This window comes from Nipponia nippon, unplaced genomic scaffold (genome assembly GCF_047370975.1).
Source record: "Nipponia nippon isolate SJK-2023a ecotype South Korea unplaced genomic scaffold, ASM4737097v1 scaffold_4, whole genome shotgun sequence".
Classification (NCBI taxonomy): Eukaryota; Metazoa; Chordata; class Aves; order Pelecaniformes; family Threskiornithidae; genus Nipponia; species Nipponia nippon.
Window position 1 is genome coordinate 6754205 of NW_028262358.1, and position 25344 is coordinate 6779548.

At 40.3% G+C, this 25344-nt stretch overlaps 1 long non-coding RNA gene across 3 annotated transcripts in view; it reads left to right on the top strand.

The window, feature by feature from the left end:
• The first annotated feature begins 22389 nt into the window (after window positions 1-22389).
• The window catches only part of LOC148053084 (uncharacterized), a 207323-nt gene continuing 204368 nt past the window's right edge, over window positions 22390-25344 (top strand). For all 3 annotated transcript variants that reach the window (XR_015708803.1, XR_015708802.1, XR_015708801.1), the window contains exon 1: window positions 22390-22478. This is a non-coding gene — a long non-coding RNA (uncharacterized LOC148053084). The remainder of the gene's footprint in view (window positions 22479-25344) is intronic.

The window sequence follows — 25344 nt, forward strand, 5'->3', positions numbered from 1 at the left end:
ATCAGCCTGAGATGGGATACCTCAGGTGGTTGAGGGCCAAGTACTGTGCTCGCAAAAGCAACTCCACTGTAAGAGTATCTGCGCTATGTAGAGCCCAGTACAGGCCTGTCATATGGAAGTCCATCTCTCTTGAATCTTTGTTTTTGATTCCTGCTAACCATGCTTTTCTCCATGCAAATTCCTGTATTGTTATATATATAACTGGGCTGTTGTCCTTCTGAAATGCAGTGACTGAGCCAGCTGCTCTAAAGGAGCACAACATCACTTAAATACCTCTGTTGTGTTTTAAGCCCTGTTGTGATGTGCAAATTTGTGATAGAAAAGTACAATTTTGGAGAACTAAACTAAAAGCATTGTCTATAGCTGGAGCACTGAATTGTGGGGGTACAATGCATGCAGAAGAAGAACAAAGCATTCTGCAAAAAGTAGTCATTCCAAAGTGCAGTCTAGCTTCTTTTAACCAAAATGTCTAATGTATGGCTTGCCAGTGGCTTCAGTCTCTCTTTTCATTTCCTCTTAGGGGAAACGGTTCCTTGGAACTGTTCTGGTCTCCTCGCACTGCTATGTTGGCAGCGAAACCCGCAGAGCCAGCTTCGGAAGCCTCCTGCCAGAGGTGTTAGGAAAGAGCTGTTCGTGTCAGCGAGCTGGGGTAATTCCGAGGTCCCTGAGTACAGCACAGCGTGTAGGGCTTCAGTTGTCACTAGCTGTCAGAAGGTCCCCAGGAGGTCCTGAGTCAGGGACACAATTCTGAGTAGATTTGAGGCAGTTCTTAATTGCACTGGGAGGTCAAACCACTCTTGCTGGCCACCAGGGCTTGAGGTCGCAAAAAACTGTCTTTTACCCAAGCCAGACACTCTTCAGTCATGGGCTGAGTGCAGCTTGGTGGAAGCAGGGGATCCAGCCCAAAGGTCTGTTCAAATGTTTCCATTTCATGTGGCTTGGTATTGTAACATTCTCCCGTGGTTCTAACAAGTTGTGTAAAATTGTGAAGCCAAAGCAGCATTCTTCCTTTAAAGTTTCAAAATTAAGAAAAATGGTTGTGGGGTTGGAAACTTGGGAGAGATGTGCTGTGGTTATCTACTGGTCCAAGAATAAAATTCCTATGGCTTTGTACAAAAGCACGGAGTAGTTGTCTGTTAAAAAATAAAATGAATTCAAGTCAGGGCACCTTTTTAGTGGAAGCTGGACAATGTTTAGAGGATTTGAGAGGCCACACATTTCCTCCTCATATGCCTCTCTGCGATTCCAGTAAGTGCAAGAAGTGCAAGTCAGAATTTTTGCCAGGGGAACTGGACAGACGAGAGGAGTAGCATGTATGTAGCTCACATAGCCTGCAGCTGGGCTTTGAAAGGAAATATACCTTTGAGATGGGAAGAGTTGGTATGCAGCTGTCCAGACTGGAGTGTCAACCACATGGGGCCTTTTGGGCCAGGGCAAATAAGATGATTACCTTTACAGCCAGAATATGTTGCAGCATCCTGAGGGCACACTAACTGCCTCGAAGGCCCAGAGTTGGACTGGTTGTGACCTTAGTGGTAGGTCTGGCAGGACATACCCTAGAAGCGGTTATGTTTTGAGCAGGAAAGGTTCAGTGGCTTCTAGTTGCTTTACACAGAAGGAAGGGGCCAGAATCTTATCTTTGTGGGATAAAGGAGGTTACACATTAGCTACACATGAACAGGGAGATCAATTTATATAGGGGGAATCCAGGCTCTCTATGGGATTGATAAATGACTCTGAGAATGAGTAAAAATAGTTGGAAAAGCTTTTAAGTTTTGTTTAAATTTAACCATCAAAAGTCAAAACATTAGAGGGTGTTTAGAGAAGTGCCTGAAACTTGGAGACCCTGAGAAGAACCAGAAAGGGAATCAAAGAGCCTGGAAAAAAAAAAAAAAAAAAGGCGAGAGAAAGAGAGAGATTAAGATTAAACAAACCCATCTGAATAAAGCTAATCAGCTGAGATCCTGCTCCGTTGAGATCAACTGCATGAGTATTAGGGCCTCAAGATGTTACTGGGAGGGAGCCAAAAAAGAGAAAATCTGTGTGTGTTGGGTTGGCTGGAGAAGTTTAAGCCAGTCCAGATTGGGTGATATCAGTGGAGCCTGCTGTATAGGAAGAGGTAAAGTGGTGGTGCCGGGGCATTACATGTAGAGGGAGGGAGAAATTATAAAAGCCCCAACCAGCTATGTATAGTAAAACTGGACAATGGAGTGGCCAAAGGGAAAGGAGTTCCTGGCAAAGCCTGGAGTATTTATGGGAATCCAAGTAGCAGTTTGGAGTATTAATATTTATTGCAGTGCTGTCAGTTGTCAGTGCTAAGAAATCTTCAGTTATATCATGACAACCTGTTTTTGTTCCAGTGGCCATAACTCAACCTGCTGTGTGGCTCCCCGGCCTCCCCCGGTTCCCAAGTCACACATGGTGGCTGATTAACTTGTTCGGTACCAGCTGCTCGGCTTCAGTCTTGCAGATCAATGGTGATTTGGGTGAAGAGCAGATTTTGGCTGCTACAGGGCCTCTTGCTGAGCCAGAGTTTCTCCTTCCTCTTAGCTCCCGCTAAGAGATTCCCAGTAGTGCCAAAGAAAATAATGATAATGTTAAGAAACAAAGACTTGGCTGTTAGGATATTTACTGCACTCATTTTCTTTTTGTATAAAATTAAAAAAAAAGAAAGTGATTCTGTTTCGTTTAGCCTTTGTTTATATTTATTGGTGTGATTACTTCCATTATTACTGCTAACGTTGACCACTGGAACCTCTGGGCAGGGATTGCTTCTTGCATTTAGGGTCCTGAGCTAGATTTCCTTGACTCCAAGATCAAACCCTCAGGCTGAACACTAAGGAATTCCTGCAAAGATTTGCATGTGCTTCATTTTACATGCTGGGCCCAGCTGTTGAGCCTGGTGATGGCAAGGAGCCCTCTTTCTCCCCTGCATGGGATTTTCAGACTGCCAGACCCCGCACAAGGCAAGAGCAGATGTGACCGGCCTGTTTCTCCTCTTCCCTCGTGCGGAGCAGGGAGTGAATGATGCTGCAGCTCCACCCTCCATAGCATGCCAGCACAGCTGAGCCAGTGAAGGGAGCGGGAAGTTGTCTACTAAGAAATCAACACCAACCCAATACACATCATCCCACAAAGGACTTGTCCCTTTCCACTGTTTTCTGCTTGCCTTGCTTGAGGCTTGGTGCAGCTACGCGGTGCCCTGTGCATGGGCCTGGTCACAGAGTGCCTCTATTACCCGCTGTCTGTGGCCCTGGCAAATCTGAAAGGGCTGCTCCTGGTGTGTAACGTTAAAGGTGTGTGTCAGTCTTTACAGGGTCTGGAGCTAGGTCTGTTCAGGCGTGTTACACATTGTAGGTCTTTGTTGTGTTATATTCTACAAATACAATTTATCCTGGAGAACTGAAGAGTCAGCGGTGCCAAGAAAACATCAAATAATCTGAAATGTATCTACCTTTATGAGAAGACCATTGTAGAACGTGTAGAGGAAAGAACTCCAAAAGTAATTCCTCATTTCTCATCTGGTGGCTTTAATTAACCTGAACAGTTATGCTCTTGAATTGTGCATACTTCAGGGAACAGCTCGATGGCACTCTTCCTGCTGCTAGGAGAGTATGAGCATGACAGTTCAGTCATTGCTGTGCATTGTTAATATGGTTGATCTTGGTCTTGCTCCAAGAGAACCACTAAGTAATCATGGAAAATGAAGGGTAACACATTTTTAGAAGGATTCTGGATAATTTTGGCTATAAAACAGGCTGCATAATCTTGGCAAAAAGTGGATGAATTCATTATCTGCAAATAGTGGAAAATATTATAAATGGCAGTAAATGAAATAAATGGGTGTTTCCACTGCAATATGCTATTCTCTGAGCCACCCAGAAAGAATACAGCTTGGTTTACTGGGTGGGTAGTCCTAGATGAAGTGAAAGATCATGTTCATATGCTCAAATACTTGTTTGGGAGTGAGATGTTTTATGCCTTTGTTGCAGAGGGAAATCCATACATTTTACATTTAAGAAGCTATATTTTATGGCCACATATGCATGTTGGAGTGAAGCTAAAGGTCTATATGTCCCGTATATCTGTTTGCATTCCTCAGCTAACCTCATTTTCATTTGCTCTACTACACCTTAAGGGTTTGGAGAACTCAGTGACTCACTCTAATGGAAAGTCACTGACCCTCCTTAATAGAAGAAATTGATCTTCTGTATATTTCGGATTTTTTTATGGGCCGGCACTCTTGCTGTGAACACACAGAATTAAAGTCTTGGCAATTTTTAATAGAAAAAAATGTTGCCTACTAATGAACAGGATTTGGCTGGATGCTCTTCATTCCCACTTCTTTGGCCTTGGGATATATCCTCCTTTTTGAGATTCCCTTCATCACAAAGTGCCTAAACCCATGTGTATCTCTGAGCACGTGAGTAGTCCCAACAGCATGTGTAGGCCTAAGGTTACTCACCTCTGAAAGTGTTCTGCTGGATAAGAAGCTAATACTTGTCTCATTTAGGCAAAATAGGCTTTACCATTTGCAGTAATTGTAAAGACAGCGGACTTTGAGGGAGGCTGCAGTCATGTCAATGAAAGCTGCGCTATGTTCAGGGAAGGCAATCATAGGTCCTGCATTTTGTCATTCACTTCAGCAGGGTCAAGGTTTAACTGCTCATGTCAGAGTGCCCCTGGGTAACTCCAATGGTTTTAGTGGGAGCCAGCACCAAGGACGAAATGGATGGCTGTGCCATATTTTTGTTATTAACACCCAGAGCCTTTATCAAAAACAGACCTGTTGGTTTTGTCCTTTTGCCTTGCAGTCAGGTACAAAGACAAGGTGTCATGTTTTGTTGATTGGAGGGTTGGTTTCTTATAGTATTTGTAGGTTGTTATTTTTACTTCTTAATCCATCAGATGATCACTGTTCTATGTGATACTTCTGCTACAGCGCTTCCTTCTATATTGCTTAAATAAGAGTTACCTCCATACTGCCTGTACTACATACCTGTTAAGAAAGGCATTTCCTCATATACTTTGATAAGATCATGGACATTACCACAGCAACTTAGCCACTCCTTTTCCCAGTAGCAAATACTATTACAATTTACTGTTTTGCAAAGAAAAAATGCATACAAAACCAAACAACTGTCTGCACCCATGTTCACATCTGGCTCTTTATATACGTGCATATATTTTTATATGTATATGTATTTATATATATTATAAGTTTGTGCACATGTATATTTGAGTATGTATATCTAATTGATTTTAATTAGGTAAGCTTAAGAAGCTCTTACTGGCTTCAGAGATATTACTAACTCTACTGGTATTTTTACTTTAAGGATAGTTTAAATGTATGGCCACTGCTTGTATGCATTTATGTACTATGCTATGCACGGACAGATCTCTGTTCTCATGCCATGTCTGCTTTTGCAGCCATACTTCTGCATTTATAAACAGCTGCACTCATAATCCTGCAAGTACAAATAATTGCAACTAAAGAGGTGAGCATTTATAGCTGGCCTTTTCAAAGGAGTCTAAAGGATTTAAGTACCCAAATCTTATTGAATTTGGTTACCTAATTCCTGTGGCTTCTTTGAAAATTCCAGACTTAATTAACTATTTATCTTAATTAACTAATTCAATCAACTATCTGTGAACCAAACAGTGTAGCAGAGACATAACATGCTAAACCTAGTCGGTTTTGGTTACACAGTAGCTACCCGAAAACTTTTCAACTGAAACTTTAATGGCTTTATTATCAGCAACCATTATCAAGCACTTTCAGCGAATCAAACTGCAGCATCTAACATAAGCATTGCTATCCATCCTAATTTTTAGTGCGGCTCTCAGGGTCTTTGAGTTGACTGGTTTATGTGTTTAGACTTGCTAACAAGGATGGACGGTAAACTTCACTGGCTTCCTTTAGGCATCATCTCCACCTTTAGCTGCTCCTGGGAATTCCTGATTGAGACGGCAGAAGAGATAGCTCCTGTGAAGGTTCCCACGTTGGACAAACACTGAGCCATGTCAGTGCCACTTTGCAGTCTGTACTTTGGTGGCATCTTAATCCATGGAGAGACATCTGTGTTTGAAGAGGTTGCTGTTCAAGGAAAAAACAAACAGCAAACAAAGGAAAAAACATGGAATGAAAAGCTTCTGAGTCTTTACATTACCCTGCCCAATACTTATTTCTATTTCATAATAGCTTTGCTTTCTTACATCTTTTTCTTTAAGTCCGTGTTTCAAAAAACTTTGATGTGGGTTTTTTTTATTTTCTTCTTTGAAAGCCTATTCTGCTAAGTATGGAAAGCCACAGTTTTAACAGTTCCCCTGTTTGTTCAGAAATAGTATCATTCATATTTGGCATCAGAAGGAAGACTATACTGAAGTCCAAATTTACTCCTATTAAATTAAACCTAATTGAAAAAACGCAAAGGCATTCATTAACTAGTTAAACAAATGGTATTAAATTTATTTTTTTATTTAAAAGAAGAAAGAAAACAGCTTTAAGTAAAGAAGAGTAAGTGGAAGAGTAGCTATTAAAATATGTGATGGAAGAAGTACACGTTGTTGAAAACTTAAGAAGAAACCACAAACATGTATAACAATAAAAGAAATGTACCTTCTTGGCCATTTCTCTTCTCTGTTATTGTGTCAGATGTTTCTGATTTGAATAAGAGCTTTCCTTCATGTCCCTGAGCTTCTCCTTCCATTTGACTTTACATTGAAGTCATAAATCTGTTGTCATGGAAACAACTGTGACATCACAGATGTAGCATTAACTTCACCACAGGGCAAAATAAATGAATGTGATGGCCTGTGAGGAGAGAGAACCTTTGTTTGAACCAAAAGCCAAGCTTATCCGAATCTTGGCCTAGAGCCCAGTACCCCTAAAGCCTTTAGTGGGATCTCAGCCCTGTGTTGTAGGCACAGAACAAACACCGCCTTGTAGCAGAGACCCTCTCTTGAAGCTGATGGTCTCTGTAGACAGGACGTGACACAGAAGAAAGGAAGCATTATCAGCTGTGTTTTAAGATTGGAAAAATGAGGAAGAGAGAGAGTAAGCAACTTTACCCCAGGTCACAGAGTGGATTTGAGGCAGAGCCCAGAACTGTGCTCAGATAACTCAGCAGGAGCTGCTGGAGATGCTGAAACGCAAGAGTCAGAGCCTGTTTTCACATATCAGCTCCTGGAAGTCTTTCCCAAGCTCTCTTCAAAACTGAGAAAATATGCAAAAGGCAAGAGAGCTTGGGATAAGTTGAAACATTGCTGCAAGCCTTTTAAAAAGTTCAAAATGTCTTTGCCTTCTAGGAAAGTCTGTTTTAGGAAGGTATATATCTCCAGAACCACATGTGGGGTGAAGTCTTTCATGGCAATGTTCCCATATTCTTCCACGGGCCCAGGATTCCATCCGTGGCTTTTAAAGAACAACAACCAACACCTTGAGCTGCATTCAAATGTAAAGAAGGAGCAGATCTTTTATAGAGCATGAACATAATAGCTGTTATGGCCAACCTGACAAACTAAATGGTCTCGGCAGTTTATGAGTTTTGCTTGCATTATGCTAACGGCCTTAAGAGTTAAGAGGTTCATCTGACTCTTTGATTGCTGCTGCTATCAAGGGGTGGCATTGACTGCTTGGCTTACAGTCCATGCCTTTGTGACCAGCAGATTGATTACGGCAATGAGCCCAACATGAGACTGCCCTTTAAGATCACCCAAAAGTTATAGCTGGCACAGCATGTCACAGGTAGCCTGTTTTTGAGAATGCCTACAAGAAGTGGATTACTCTGAAGCAGTATAAGCTCCACTTGCTCCATACTTCCAGGGGGAGATCGCCATTTGGATATCGGCCCACCAACCTGTCTACCTGCTGGGTTGTAGCTAGCCGAGGTATCAGGGCAGATTCTCCGCTGAAGTCAACCTAATGGCAGTGACTCCCACTAGATAAGGTATTTTTGCCCACTGTGTTACCCCCACAGACACACAAAGCCTCCAGCTTTATGAGAGTTACGTGGAAGAGTGCCATACCACACCCATGGATTTGAACTTTTGTTGCCTTTAATGAGAGCTGTGTGGCTAAATCCCACGCAACTCTCAAACTGGAGGGGTTAAATCCATTTCACTCTTGCCTGTTAGTCTGTGGTTGAGAAAAAAAATCCCATGTGTTTTAAATTGTTTTAAGTGATAAGTCTGGCCAGCAATTGAGAGTAAATCACCGTATCAGTGCACACCCACAGCCTAGCTTGATATACGTCTACATTTGAAAGTGACATAAATGAATCATGAGAGCAGAGGTTTAATTAAAGGGATTGGAAGTGTCAGAATTTTCTTAAATCTTTTACAGAAAAGACTTACCCCTCCGCTACACTTTTGCGGGGCAATAAACAACTGTGAGTTGTATAATGGAATCTCAAGAAGAGTTTAGCTTTTGCAGTGTAATTTTGTACTTTGAATGCTGAAGTTCTATTAAGATACACAAAATGTAAAGCTGGTACTTTTATCCCAGCAATCGTTTTATCATCTTAAGTTATCAATCTTTGTGACTGCAATAGCCATTATATTAGAAGAGGCTTGTGTAACACATGACAGAAAAATAAAGTCATGTCAAAAAACACAATCAGAGTATCACAGTACTTCAGGCCAAACCACATATTCATTAATCAAGCAAAAGTCTTTATGAAGGTGTGTACAGCAATGAATTGGTGAAAGCTGAAGAGTCATGTTAATTCTTGATTTAATAAAATAGTGGCTGGCATAAAATCCTATTGTTTAAAGTCTAAATTCTCAGTGGAGCCACCTTGTCAAAATATAATAGTCTGATTTGCCATGAAGTGTCAAGTAGTGAAACCTATCAATCACAAAGCCAAATAAATACAGTAAAAACATGGTGTCATTAGACAATCCCTAAAAAAAAGAAAGAAAGAAATTCTTTAAAAACTAGTTTGCATGTGCAAAACTGAATTTCAGTTGAGTTGTATCCACAATTCATTTATATTTGGTTTATGACAATATGTAGTGGCCAGGGTTTACCAGGGAAAATATTTATCAAGAGCAAATGTTAAACTAAAAAATGTGAACAGAAATCCGACCAATATGCCCATTTGATTTTAATATTCCCCATTTAGAGTTTTCAGCTTAAATGCAGACTGCTTATTTATATGGACAAAAAGCATTTCTAGAATTAGAATTGATCACGACAACATTAGAGAGGGAAGACCGAGCTTCCAGGCTTAAGGCAATACCTGACTGTAAAGACAAGGATGAGCCCTCTGTGGGAATTAAATTACTGCATGCTGCAGCAACTGAGACCTTATCAATTCCTCGGGAAGATCTGATGCTGACCATTCTAGGAGACAGCATACAATGCCAAGCAGATTGGGTCAAATCCTATGGGGCAGCTGAACTGTTCTTAAATTATTCAGTTTGGAAACCAATACTATCTCAGGTAATTTTTGTCATTATCAGCTAGTGAATGTTGAAGGTAAAGTACTGTAAAGAAGTGTTTGTCAGAAAAACTTAGAAATTTCAAAATCCTAATGAGAAAGATGCATTAAAAATTTGAAATAAATAAAATGTGAAAGTTTAAATGGAGAGACACTATTATGAATTTATTTGCTCACCTATAATTAAGGCCAATTTTTTCCTGCAGCAATGATTCTTTCTTTAACATGCATAATCATTGTACTGTGTAATGAATTTTATAGGGCGTGGTGATATTCCTTGTCAGCTAGAAGAGCAGTGCCAGCACGAGCAGCCACCTAACAGTGTTGGAACTAGCAAAGAGTTGCATTTTCCCAGCTCCTTGTATGACCTGCAAAACTGTGTGAAAGATCAGTATAGAGAAGTACTGAACCCGTTCAAAGTCAGAATCTGTTTTGATTGTGTTGGCTTTTGGAAATGTAGCTTTTTTCTGGAAAGCTGGGCTGATTATATACCCACAGCTCTGTAGCCAGCACTTCAGACCAAACATTGTCTCTATGTGCTTGTCTTTGAGAGGCCCCAAACTATGTTAATTTTATTACTAAACAGATATGTCTCAATTTAAGGGACTTTGCCACCCCTTCCTATAGAAGCGTCTGTGTGGACTGGACATCAATAAAAACTTTGCCAGTTGGACAGAGGAAAGGAGAGTGTGGAGCAGTTCTTCCCTGCTCACCTTCCTTTCCTAGTCTTTACATAAGAGCTACAGAAGTCTCTGTATTTCATCATTATTGTGTACCAGGGAAAAGGATCCTCTGGAAATTGAACATTTTTGCTAAAAAGCTTTTATGGCTTAGGGCATCTAATGGCAATATTTGTGAGAGCTGTATCATGGTGAAGGACAAAACAAAGACCTGTCAGAAGCAGGAAACTCATTTCTTGTATGCCAGTGGCTGTGCCAACATGTACGATGTCCATGAAGTGCACCCCAAAGGTTATAATTTTTATAGGAAAAGCAATGTATTTGTATTGGATCCACCACTGTGCTAAGTACCTTAACGTGTAGGACTGTGCCAGTTATAGCAACCGGTACTAGGCAGTTATTAGGTATAGCTTCAGATCTCAGATTTGCATATAGCCATAAGAAAGCCATTTTTATTTTTGCTTGCCATTTTCTGAAACAGAAGCCAGTATTGCATTCCCAACTTCTTGCTAGTGCTACAGATTTATCTTAGTTCATCCTGGGGTTATAAGGCCCCACCTAGAAGTCTGGCTTGTAGCCAACGCTAGAGGGGAGCTGTAGAGCAAACCTCAAGCGTGTTCTTGAGGTGTTTATTTTCCTTTGCAGGCAGAGGGTCAAAGAAAAAATACATGGGAACCCAAAAGAACATGTTGAAGGCTGGTTTGGGGCATCAAAAATTACCTGATGGCTCAAAGGCAGCAATTTTCAAAATAAAGGTGCTGAGAGGAAATCATGGGGTTAAAGAAAGGGCTCTCTAAGCCAAGCAGAAAGATGATCTGGTAGAAGACACTTGCAGGGAACAGAGAGGGAAGACTTAACAGAAGAGCATTTAAAAAAGCCATACTGCAAGTCTTGGACTTCAGGAAGAAAGTTTAGGTCCTGTGAATAAGCCTAGCTAACTTTAACTGTTTTGCTAAATAACAGAACAGAAGAGAGGGACTAAAATGCTTCTTTTTTAGGCAAATAAGTTTCATATGGCTTCTGTAATGAATAAGCTGGAGCGAATCAGTAAAGGTGACTGTGTTTTGCCTACTGCAAAATGTGTATTAACACACTGCATTGTGGAGAGCTTGGTCAGTCTGGGTTTAAAGACTCGTGAAAGTTTTCAAGGTAAGAAAGGATGTAAATTGGAAGCAGAATTACTGTTTCTGACTGACAACCAGTTTGGGTATTCTTAATACAAAATCAAAGTCTCTGCATATGGTTTTGGTCACCAATATGGCTAGTCTATTTTAAATTAACTTTCTGCCTTTTCTCTGAAGTAGCTCTTATGTATAGAAGGTCTCTAAAACGGTGTGAGTCCAAAAAAAAAAAACAACAAACCCAAAAAGATTTGTTTCCTAGTTTGATGCTGTATAGAAGAAAGGAATTGGCTAAATACATAATGCAAAACTTAGAAATAAATGCCACAACACTCAGCCTTATCCTGCAAATAGCAGCACAAACAATGAAGTCCACATGAGGACTCATCAGTTACCATCTTGTATTGCATTCTTTTGACAAATGCACAGTTCAGTGATGGACAATGTCAGTTGCTCCTGAAACAATTATCTGGGCAGGCAGTGGGAAACACCTCTTCCATGAAGAGGAAGGCTTTGCTACAAGTTCTCAGAGCTGAGATGGAGAGGATCAGGTGATGGTTCACTCTGTTGACACAGATCCTTGGTCATGTCATTTAAAGGCTGTCTATAACCTGATTTACATGAATTTACATGAATGTAAATCAGGAATCACCTCCAATGAAATACAGGAAGCAAGTTTTGTATAAAGAGTCAGCCTGCTTTTTTTTCTCCTACATCAATTTTCTGCCTGTAAAGTGGGGGGTATTTGTGATTCTTTTCTTCAATGAGTTCTTGATTGCTTGACCAGAAGGGAAATGCTATGGTGACAATCTTCAAAACAAAACCTACAGTCATTTCCACTTTTTTTGTTATCATGCTAATAGACTTACTTCATTATTTTATGTAATGAGAAGTTCCCCTGGTTGTTTTATCCATAATTAATCACAGTGTTTCTGGCTTAAAAACCACTTCCTTTATATGTTGAGCTGTTCATTATTGCCCTTTAGTTGGTTCCATGCAATGTTTTAAATTCTGGGTAAGTCAATGATTTTTTGTTTAGCAAAAGGTATGCTTAGACCAACGCCCTGAACTCCACAGAGACACCATCCCAAATTAATTCTCCAGGTTGCAGCTGCATGATCTTGCTAAAGAAGTGAGTAATATTTTGACATTTAATATTAAATGAGTTATCTTTGAAAAATGCTTCCCTGCCCCTGGTGTACCTCAGGCAAATGGAAACATGCTTAACATGCATAATGAAACCTTGGTAATGGAAAAAATGGGAACTGAGACGACCTATCAGCATCTAGAATCTGCAGGACATAAAAACTGATGGTAAAATGATGGTGAGGTTAAGACATAAACTAATCAAATTGATTGTGTTTAATTGGAGCCCTCTTAACAATACAGCTGTGATTATTCTTAATCCTCTGCAAGTCTACAGAAAGATTTTTGCAAGTGTTTGATTTTTCAGTGTTGAAAAGTAGTTTGTGAGATTTTCAGTAGCACCAAGCATACTAGGTTTTCCAGCAATGGACTTAAGGGAGAATTCTGCGCTCTTCAATTCCTTTTCATCCAAAGGGCACTTGCTGTTCATGGAATTCTCTCTTCTTATTTTGGCCACCAAATTGTAGCAGTATTTCCCAAATTTACTTTTAATTTAAAAAAAATAAACAATCTGATGATGTCACTTGAGGAGCTTTCAGGAACTGTGATTGTTCAGGAACAAGCCCTGAGATTATGGTAGGAAGAGTTTGAGCTTCATTGCTTATCTGTCAAGTATGCACTTGGCTTAAAAGGCAGAGATTAAGAAAAAAGTAGAAGTCTGAAGTAAGTGTATAACGATTCTTCTGCAATATAACATCATCACTCCTTGAGGACATTTTGCATAATTCCCTAACTGTGAACAATTTAGCTTTCTCAAACCTTTGCCAATAAAGCCTTTATACCATCACATGCCATCATTTGTCGGCAGCTATATCTAGCTTTATCTGCATACATCAATGCTATGTTTCCGGTAAAGAACATTATTGCATATGCATATGCATGACTCAGAAACCTGTGGTCTTTATGTTATTAGCAACTCTTCAACAGAAGAACTGACTCATCTTTTAAAAAAAAAGTCTATATCAGAATATCTGAAATCATCACAGGGATTTTAAAGAAGTTAAAGGCCCAGTTCTATAAGAGGTTGAGCGCTGAATAGGTTTCAACAGACTGAGCAGGTCTAATTCCCATTGTTTTCCTGAGTGGTTGTGATTGTTGACCACTGTACCACTTCGGGCCATTAGGGAGTTCAGCTCTTCCTCTTCAACTACTCTATGCTAGATAATTTTCCCTCAAGTTAATTGATTACCAATCAATTTGAGGTAATTGGGACAGTTGTAATGACTACTCCCCAGATGCTTGTTCAAAGCTGCAAATATTTACTGTTTACAATAATTGCCTAATGGGCAAGCAGTTAGTTTAAGACAGAAAAAGCACCATATAGGCAAATCTTACAGTTTTTGTCTGCATATGCACAGTCTTCTAAGCAAAGGGTGTTTTCAGCAAGCAGAAAGATGACGTAAAATACTGTAGATCATGAAAAGGATAGTCACCACCAAAGAGGAAGCTGGTTAGTCTGTTGTGTTTTTAAAGTATTTGATTAATGTTGCAGAAAGAAAAAAAAGTTTCTCAAGTTCTTAATATTAAGAGAAAATTGTCTTGCTGAGACATACACTTTCATCCAGAATATTTGAAGTAAAGCAAAGGTTCTGTCACTGTTTCTTATATAAAATTTATGATGTCTGCAATATAAATCTAAAAAAGGAAAAAAGGTTGACTGAGTGCAAAATTAACAAATTGTGGCCCTTATGGATTATATTAGTCAGGAAATAAGAGAATTACATGGTATAGTGAGCAAGCTGCTTGGCTTTCAGGCCTGGAGCTGTTCATTTTTAATAACAACAAAAAAATTAGAAATGTGCTGAGGGGAGCAGACCCTTGGCCTTCATGGAGAATACCCTAGAGCACTTCACTGCCCAGGTTCTGGCCCACTGGCGTGCACGTAACATTGGCTGGGACAGCTGGAGTCTCTCAATGCACAGAGGAGAAAGCATCGCGTAGTGCGGAGGGCTTGCACTGCTACTGCCTGCCCTCTCCCTCACGGTGGACAGTCAGGGATCGACTGCCGCCAGTGCCTCAAACTTTGAGAGCCGTTTGGGTATTTCAGATGAATGTGGGAGAGTGGAAATATTCTGGCAGGCCCACCGAGAATATTGAAAGCAAACTGAATCACTCGGGGTCTCAATTTAAACATAGTTGACGGTGAATGTGAACATGCACCCAAGTCTAGAGTCCACAGCTGCTGAATCCCGCTCAAGTACCACTTCTTTGGTGATCCCTGTGAGAAACGAATGAGCTAACAGAAACAAAGTGGACGCTAGATAAGGCTAGCAGTGGGGAATGTATATTCTTATGTTACACAGTGCCCAATGCATTTCTGATACTATCGCAAAAGAACTAGCATGTCTCCAGGTTACTCCGTTCAAAATAAAAATAAAATAATAGAGGATGTTATTTTGCTTCATTACTGGTAAATACGTAAATAATTTCCATTTTCTTTTCTGATTATATTTCTGTGGTCAAGGATTAAGCAGGATTTAAAGATTCAATTTTATGATGACTAGAGTCTTTTTTTTTGTTTGTCTTAGGACAAGTTTGCTACAGAATCCCTTTTTACTTGTTAATATGGAAGATGGAGTTAGTAGGACAGCGACAGTGTGCAGAAAAAGAAGTACGCTTTTACCTAAAGAACTGACTGCCTAAGGGGAAAGGAGTTCTTAGCAGGGCGAAGGATAGCATAGCGCATCATCTAGAAGCAAAGAGAGCATTAGACTCCCTAAATCACATACCTGTGAAGCAATGCAGTACCACTGGGAAATGCATCTGGAAACAAAAAGCTGGGCTGATTCAATAGATGAAAACAAAACATTCCATAGTCCTGAACTGAAAGATGCAGTATATAGCTCCTCAACAGATTTCTTTCAGCCAGTTTTTCACTTTGATTTGGTTTGAAAATTCTTGTAGAAATGCTAGGGATTCTCACAGGCAGAAATAAATACAGTGGGTCTTGGGTTTGGCTTGTAGGTTCAAGCTTAATAATAATTTTAATAGTAATATTCTGATGCCAAACCTTGAATCCACTAGAAAAATGCATAATCCTTTTTTGTGAAAATAGCTTAACTGACCTCTGGGCCTGCTTTGTAATTATCATGGCCCATTAAAATTTTGCATTGCGTTAAACTTCATTGCTGCAGTAGCACAGTCCAGGGGTCATTTTCAAGAAACACCAGCATTTTCATAGTTGAAACACAGCTGTATTAGAGACAATGTGTTTCCTCCCCCCCCAACTGGAAAATTCTGCCCCCTCATCCCAATAACATTTCAAATACCAGTGTGCTAATTGTAACCTGCTGCTGACTTTTTAATGGCTTCACTTCCATATTGTGTCTCGCGTCAACAGGGTGTCCAGACACTGTGCTGACTGAAGTCTCAATCCCTTATTCATATGAGTAATCTGCATTCATACAAGTAGTCACATTGACGTAAGTCACAGAATCCGGTGCCGCTGATTAAATGTTTGTGTTACAGGGAAAGTTGTCTGTGGCATGGTTGAGACACGTTATGGTATGTATAGCATTAAGTAAAGAAAATTCTGGGAGGACTGGCAGTGTTTCAGACTCACCTTTTCAATGATAAATTCCTTCCTCTTGTCTTCGCTAAGCCTCTGATGCAATGTTATTATTGGGTGAGTGAGTAATAGCATCATTTGATTCAAAATAATACAAAAGCAGAAGTACAAGGTTTTCATTCACCAATTGCTTCCTACGTTACTGGTACGGCTAAGCATGGTTGTTCCTTGCTTTTTATCATGTAAAGAGTGACGCATATCTGGAAGGAGAAGAACTCAAATGTTGATGTATAAAAGCTGATGTAGGAACTTCTTCATTAAGATAAATGTCACCTAAAATTATTGCAGAGAATTCTGAAATTGCAAACCTAAGTTGTTATGAAGAAATACTTCTTGGACTTTCTATTTTTCTTTTCCTAATGAAAACCCTCATGAGTTTTGCACTCCTGAAGATTCATGAAGAAAACTTTAAAATATAACAATTGAGGTTTTTGCATTCTGATGCAAAAAATTTTCTGATTTTTAGCACATGATTTTGAGACATGTGGAGGGTTTTGTCAAGTATTTTAATATTAAATGGATTTTCTTTTTTTCAGTCCAATAAAATAACAGAAAGAGAGAAAATTCTCCATCCATAAATGTATCTTCATTTAAGAAATAGGTCAATGGTTTAGATAGCATTGCTGATATAAAACAAGCAGTGACTGTTATTGATAGAAAAAACGAGTAATTTACTTCTATCACCTCCACATAAGAAAGAATACCCTTTACGTGTGTGCATTCAGAACATGTCTATTGTGTGCAATTTTCTCTCTGTACCCACAGAAGGCCCACAGCTATCAATAAACTGCATTCCACAGTGGCTGAGAAGACTGTGTCATGCGTGATTCTGTGCATGATACTTCTGTGATTTGATTTCCTTTCTGAGGAGATTTCCACAGAAAAAGATCCATGCATATGGTGACCATGTAGTCTTGCAAAGAAAAGATGTTAAGGATTATGCAAAGAGGTAGAATCCCACATGGCTTCTCCGCAGCAAAGCTACCTACCCCATTTCTTTAAAATTAGGGTGGATTTGCTTCCCTTTGCTAGATCATACAGGGTGGAACCAAAGTCCCTCTTTAGCTCTTGAAATCATAAGGTTGCTGCTTTTGTATCATCACTTTCTGGGGATATGACATCTTGTAGTCATGATGTGTCACAAGAAATATTTTTTGTTGAGGTAGAGGAATTGATACTTCTTCTCTTTGTGTTTTGCTAACTGAACCAAACTATTAGAAAATAATTTGATTGAGCAGGAACTGAAGCAGACACTTTCTGTGTCTTTCAAGAAAATGTGAACCTCCCAAATTACATCCATATTTTGGCATGAAATGGAATATATATTTTGGATTACAGTATGACTTTACCCTGCACTTTCTTTTTGTTCTAAGGATATTTTGAAACAAAAGGTAGTGTTTTGAAATGAAAATACATTGAAATTTCATTACTTCATTTTTTTCATTAGTATGGCTAAATGAAGTATTTCTGGACTGGATCTTGTAATTTTGAAAATATTTTCCTCTGGTGAATCTGATTACTATTCTGGGGGAAAAAAATGTGGATACTTATTCCTTCTATTCATCTCCATTCAAAATCATAAGGTTGAAATTTTAAACATTTGCAAATTATTGTCAGTCACTGAGATATGATAACCGAGTAGTAGATTAATACTCATAATCCTTTGTAAGAAAAATAATGTGTGTCTATTGGCATATCATTTTTTAATGCAGGACTTAAGATTATAAAAAGAATAAGTAATAGGAAAAATTAAATGGAAAAAAAATGGAAAATTAAAAGTGTTTGAGAAAAGACATTTTCAGTGAAAACTTAGCCAGCTTTCAGGAGGAAAATTTTAGCAAATGTAGTCATTTGAGCTAGCTTTAATTTCAGATATGAAGAGCAGTGAGGAGCAGAGGCCCAAGCTGGACTTTTGCTTGCCTACCGCTCTAGGTTACATTACATTATCCCAAGTATTACTGAGAGCTGCTTGCGCTGCTGACTAGCTGCCATTAGCTCATAACATGTCCAGGCAAGGTATGCCTCTGAACGTTGCCTGTCACCTCCTTGTGCAGCATATCCGCGGTCAAAGGAAAAGTTGTTGTTTAGGTACTGCTGAACAAAAATCAGAGAAACATAGTCACTAGAAATATCAGTGAATGTGCTGATAAGCAGTGCGTTACAATGGATGTGGCACTGTAATATGTGAGACTTGGGGTTTATTTTTAACTTTCTCACTCTCATCTGCTGTATGAACTTCAGCCCACCTGCATTCTTCTTCTGCAAGCTTGATCAAGAACTACTTGCATCTGCCTGCTCTGTGGATGCCTCTTCTTTTGGACTATGACATCTTTTGAGGTTTCCAGGAGCTACTGTCATTTCAATAATAATAAAAACCTTCATTATTACTCTTTTGCCATACTTCAGCCCTTCATACTTCAGAAGCCCTTCATAGGCTTCTCATGGTAACTTAGGGCCCTGACCCAGTGCTAAAAGAAAAGAGCCAAATCAATATCATTGAATCTTCAGAGTCCACTGCAAACAAGTCTGGACAATAACAATAGTATTTTAGGGTTTACAGGCTCTGGGTGTATTCTGTTTGAAATCTGTAGTTTCCCCTTGGCCTCCACATTTATATTGACATATCAGATGAATGGAACTTGGCCTATCTTCTTTCAATTCCAAGTCCTAGCCAAGGACAGGCATAATTTCAGAAAGTTGTTAGTTATGCTCTTTTGCATAGTAGCTGTGTTTCAGGTGCTTGTATAGACCTGAGAATTGGTCATCACCCTTTCTTTGATGCATTTGCTCTCATAATTCTTCTGCAGGGTAGATGTCTCTTGTTAATTTCCATTCTGCAAAAGCTGAGGGACAAAGAGGCGGCAGGAGATTGTGGAGGAGCTGGGTTTTGCACCCAATCTTTGGTAGGCCTGTAGTTCCCAGGCCTTTATAGCTGTGGGTCCGGTAGTCCTTCCTTGGACAAAGCACCCATTTCTGTTATTTATAGTGTTGAGGGAACTTGGGCTGAGACAGGACTCGAGGAACTGGCACAATAACCCTAAATCCTTCCTGAGCAAACTAAGAAATGTCATTGTGGGAAAAATGTTATGAAAGCAATTACTCTACCTGCTCATTAAGTGCGTGTGTGTGGGAAGCTGGGGCGGGCAGTAGGGCTGGGTGTGACAGGAGGCTGCCAGAAGAGACATGCATGGCCAATGGCAGCAGAGAAGGGAAAAGCAGGTGCAGCCCTAAAGGCTCCGAGATGTGACTCTGGCACACCTGAGAGGGAGGCAACCTTGAAAGGAGTGAGAGAGGAGAGTTAATATCAAGCAATATTGGCAGGCAATTCACCCTGAGGGCCAAGCACACAGCAAAGGAGATGAGGGTGGCACAGACAGGTTTCTTTCTCTTATCTCTCTGCCCTCTGCCTTCCACCTCCACCCCATACACTTACTGCGTGTTATAAGGTGTAAACAAATCTATTTAGGCTGGAAAATATATCTTTTTTTTTTCCATCCTGAAATTTGGTTGGTCTTGGTTCTCTTTTTTAATGGTAACAAGGAAGAAAAAGTCATGTTCAGGAACATTTGAGACACTTTAAATTTTTTTTTAAACTCTTTTTACTTGTGGAAAGCTCCTACAAACTAATAAAAGCCATGACCTCCTCAAGGGACTTTCATTAACACCCTTTTACCTTTACTGTATCACTTTATAATATCCTCTCCCCAGAATTTTCAGAATAATTTAGGGCCCTGACCCAAAGCCAGTGGGAAGAGTCATATCAGCTTCAGTGAATTAGGTTCTTAGAGTCCTTTGCACAGCTGCCAACTCACTAAAAAGGGTGCAATATGCAGGCTAATAAGCTACTTAAAAAAACATAATGTGAGCATAATTCTCCACTTCATTACATTGGTTTTACATGCCACTAAAGCCAATAGAGTTACACTGGTGGAAAACCAGGGTCACAGAATGGAGGCTCACCCCCTATACTAGCCTTTTAAAACTGGTTTCAAAGATCAGAGGCAGTTAGTCTGTATCGTATACTAATGTTGGGCCTGATCCAGAGCTCGCTCTACTCAACTGGAGTTGTTCCATCAGGCCCTAGGGATATATATGTCTATGTGCATAGATGTGTATATGTCTCTGTGTCAATCTATCTGTGTAATTTATCTATTTTTACCATGCTCACCGCTAGAGTGACTAAGAGCCTGAGTGACTGAGGTTAAGCAATATGTAAAGTCCCCAAAGCCTTGATCTAATATATACTTGCTGATCCTGTAATATAAAAATAAATGTAGGTTAGCGTATAATCTGTGGGACATATACAGTCAAGCATGCAGAACACACAGAAAGAGCAGGGCTGTTTCCCATCCAGTTGGACAGGTTATGCCATTGGCAGGACATAGCAAGCTGCTGCCAAAAAGGCATCACCCATTTTTTAATTCTCAGACTCTGTTTTTATATGCTGCTGATGGATATCGGATGAATTGCTCATTGTAAATCAATAATACTTCATCTTCAGATTCATGAGGAACTAAAACTGTTTCTAATAAATGTTTAAATGCTTAGCATTTTTTAGAAACCAAGCCTTTTATGAGGAATCTTTTTTTTTCTGTCAGGCAAGAATGGTATAAAAACATTTGGGATAACCTTGTGAATTGTTGAAAAGTAAAAGAGTAAATGGATGGGCATGTATTCTAGCTCTTTGCTTTATAATTTCAACTGCATAGAACCATGTTGTGCAGACAACAGAATCATAACAGTCAATACATACGATGCAGTATCTGTTTTGATGAAAATGAATGCCCTTCAGAAGAGCAATCATACTATTAAGTAATAGTGCTGTACCATAGCTGTGATGTTATTACTCTGCTTCAGATTGTGTCCTACTGAAAAAGATCTGGGTAAACTGCAAAGGGCAAAAAAGTTGTCGTAGTGTGCCTCTTGGTAGTTTCTGAGCCTGAAGTTTTGCTCATGAAAAAAAAAGGGTGTCAACTTATTGGGTTTTTTTTGTAGTTTTGTATTTAGGAATTCTTTCTGTGAAGTAATGAAAGATGAGGGTGAGAGATGGATTTAAAATGAATGGGGCAGAAACAATTCGTTTTTATAAAGAACAAATGTTTTATCCTCCAGAGGATCTATGTGAAGTGAAATTGTATGTCAGAAGTAGCAAGGCACTGCAGTGGTCAGTAAACTGCAAACCTTTGCTGTTCATCGAACAAAGAAAAGCAATGAAATGTTCTTAGAATTTCCTTTTTACTGTGTGAGGAATGAAAATAGCCCAAAATAATGTGGTGGGTGAACTGTATACACCGGGCAATAAACTAAACTTCCTGTCTCTAACAAAAGGCTTCTCTTTATAAAGTGCCAGCACTTTTAACTGCAAAACATTGGTATCCAGTTCTCCTTTAGCTCTTTAAGAATGTCTTCTGAGAAGTTTGTAGTTTGGCATTTAAATTTTTGGATATTTTTTTAGAAACATAAGCTGCTGATAGATGAAGAGCATAAGCTGTACTGTTTGGAGCCCTGGATTCCAAACGTTTTGGAGAGCAAACCACTGTCAACCATTGATCCATCTAGCAGGCCCCCTGCACAACTTCATAGAAATGAATTTATATATTTTACTCTTTCATGAGCTTTTGTGGGCTGATTACAGACCTACTCAAGCACTAGTGTTTCATAGTTGGAGCTATATCAGCTTGGAGCTATATCAGCTTGGAGGTTCTTTTCCCCCTTCCTGATCACACAAATAATTCATATCTTTCTGTCAATCTTGCAAACAATCATGTTTAGCTGCTAATGGATTCTAGTGTCTCCTACTGGAAAAAAAACATTATATCTCTTCCATCAGTTGCCTATCAGCTGACAGGGCTATATCCTTTACCTCAACGGTAGACTGACCTTTTTTCCTGAAGAAAATTAGAATTTATTCTCATTTAGGGTTGTAGATTTGTATACTCATGGTTGTATGTGTAATTTCCCCTCAAATGGTTATTCTGTTTTCCTGAAATAGTATGGGAGACAGATGTGTACTGCTGAAGACTAAAGTCTGTTTGTTCAAGTAATGATCAAGAAATTTAGTCCGTCATCTCACAGTGATGGTTTTGGAGGTGCTGAGACCTATTTTCTGTAGGCAGCACAAAAACCTACCAGTTTTTGTCACCACAGTAGCAGAGGTGACAAGGACTGCTAGGTGTGTGGAATCCAAGGGGCAATTCTAGATTTGCACACAGGCCTAACTTGGATACACATGAACTTCTCCATGTGTGGAGTTTTGGTTCGCCATCTTCAAGAGATGCACTGGGCTGAATTAAACCCTAAACTGGCAAACAAAGAGTTGTCAGGAGCCACTGGGGAGGGGCAGAAGGGCTCAGTCAGTGGAGAGTGGCAACACCTGGAGCAGCTAACAGTTTAAATAGGCACACCTGCACAGGAGGTAGTTTTTCTCTCCTGGAAAAGCATCCTTGGAGCTGCTTCTCTAAGAGAAGGTTTGGGCTGTGTTTTAGGAACAAGTTTGGTACAGAAAAGAGGCCTGCTCTAGGTTAGTTGTCTTCAGCTTGATATTTTATTGACTAAGTTAAGATGCATCTATGCGAGACTACAGTTCCCATGGCTGATATACATGGAAAATGACTTGTAGTTTCACTGACCTGTGGGGGAGAGAAATTGAAAGCATGTATGAATTGTGTCTGGAGTTGCTGAGGATTAATTATTTTGTGGTTTTGTGTGTTGTTTGGTGGTTTTTTTTTTTTTCCTTATGTGGTTTGCACGTAAGTTGATATCTGGAAATTGTAGGGTTATGGGCTATGTGCTGGCCGGAGAGGGCTGACTTGCAAAGAGGCAGACTAGGCTGGACCTGGAGCAGTGGCTAGCAGCAGGCTGAGATCAGCTTGATCTTTAACTGCGAAGAGTTGGTCTTCTGTACCTTCTCCAAAGCTTGGGTTGCTTGCAGTACAGGTGCTGGGCTTGGGCTGACCTTCTGGAGTCAGGGACTTCTCGTGTCCCTGACCTCTTAACAGGCTCTGCGCCCTCCTGAGGAGGGACCCTGTGAACATCATGAGCAGATCTGCAAAGACTCTGTACAGGCTGGTGAGGCCGAAGTATTGCTATATGGCTGTGCTAGTGCAGTGTGGGAGATGACTCCAGATAAACAACCTTAATAAGAATACTTGAATGTTAATGGTCTTTTTGCTCACTTTAAAAGAGATACTGGGGTCTTGTTGCAAAAGAGTGCAACAGGTGCTTAATGAGTGCTTAATTCCCATGTGCTCCAGGAAAGAAACTGTGTTTAGAAGAGCACGCTGTCCTGCTTTGTTTATTTAACTTGCTCATTTCTTTTTAGTTAGTCTCCCTTTGCACTATTCCTATGTAGCTCCTCCTGAGGAGGGAATATTCCCCTCTGTTCCCTTGTCTGTATCTGCCAAGGACTTAGAGGTGTTTGAACAAGGGATTATCATTGCTTTAAGGGGGTGAACTCAGAAATGTGTTTTCCTTCCTGTATTAGAGACTAAGCATGAGGGTAGAAACCCAGTGGGAGCTGCCAGCTCTCTCAGAGGTGCAAATATGCCAACATGTTAATTCTGCAAGAGGCAGCAGGTCCTGCTGAGTTTGGAGCTGGTGGGAGTGGGAGCATTCTCCTGAACCACTAATTCCTCTTTGATGTCCTTGGGTCTGCTGTCCAAAATAGTGATATCTGCTTGGGTCCTTGTGTCCCAGGCTGCTGATCCTGCTCTAAGGGATGCAAGGCTTCATGTGCTTGGCAGGCCTGCCCCAATCAATTCACTAGGTGTGGTACCTCGGCAATGCAAGGCCCTAAATGAGGGTGCTGCAGGCTTTTCACTGGTTTGTGAGTTTGGGTGTTTCGTTTGTGCGCTATGTCCATCCTCTGAGTACAAGCGCTGCATACTGAGTCGTTGGGAGTGCTTGTAGCAGGGGAAAGGCATGGTATTTGGGGCTCTGGGGCGGCAGCATCTCCTGCCCTTGCCTTTGCTGGGAGTGGAGCAGTTGTTTGTTTCCTTGTACCTGTGAAGTCCAGCACTTTGAAATTGTGTGGATGGTGTATGCAGCTGTACACTAAAGAGGGAACGCTTCACCTACCTACGCAACGGTGTTTCTTCTGACACTATTTAAGGGACCCAGTTTTGACCTCCCATGCACCCAGGTTAGTTGACACTGGTCAGTTACCCTTAAATCACACATGTGAGACCAGGTTCAGCTGCAATCTCTTGGTTTAGCAGCAAAAATGGCTATCCAGCAGCATTCCTGCTCGACTGAAATCTTCACAGAGATTCATGTGTTTGGCTCAGCATGCCTTGACATTAATCTGCTGTTGGAATATCTATGGGAAAGAACAGCCAAGCGACTGAAGAGTATAAGAAATCTTAGTTCGTCTGGCACAGACTAGCCTGCCACCATAAAAGATGAAAACACAAGAGAGGAGGTAGGAGGAGCCCACTCAGCTGTTTCAGTTTTCAACATGCAGTCTGGGCTGGCTTCCTTTTGATTATCAGGGAAAGCGAAGAAAAGTAAAACAGTGTTGCCACTCTGTGAAACATACCTTTTAAAATGAGCTAGGTCAACCAATCAACTTATGGGTCAGTTGTGAAAGGAGTTAATGTGTGTATTAATGATAAAGAGATCGCATTAATATAGTTTCAAAGTGTTTCATATTTAAATGTGGCTCCAAGTTTGTTGTGCATAACAGGACAAATATAACTAAGGTGGGGCTGAGTGCAAGAGCTGGATTCCAGCCTGTTTTAGGAAGCCAAAATAAACACTTAAATAAATACAACATTTCACATGGACTTTTGTGCTAATTATCTACAGTTTCTGATGCTGGCTTTTAAAAGGGTGGGGGGGAAGACTGAAATATCTAGACAGCATACTGATGGGAATACTGTGGGCTTTATCCTGATCCTGATCTTGCTGTGTAAATCATGTCTGACTCTTTAGAAGTTCAGGAGGAGGGTTGCCTGGCCTTTCTCACCAGGCTATATTAGGATAGACTTGAATTTTTATAAAGTGAAACACCAGAAGTCACTGGGTGGATGCTAAAATGAGGATCTGGTTGTCAGGCTTCTCGCCGCTAGTTGCTCTGCTGTGTGATTTAGAGCATGTCTCTGTGCCTCTGTTTCCCTCTTGCCCTTTGTCATGAGACTACCAGCTCTGTACTATGTATTTGCCTTGCGATCCTGTCTGTGGGCCTAGTCTCTTCAAATTCACTCCACGTTTGTTTTATCCCTCCCTCTCTGTAACTTAGCTTATCTTTTTCTAACTCTACGTATTCTACTTTTGTGTAATGAGCTCTGTTTTTGTGTCCAGCCTTGGCATTCTTGTTTGCTTAGACTGTAAACTCTTTGGAGCAAGTTGGCTTGCCCACTGCCTTTGTTTTATCTTATCCCATGTAA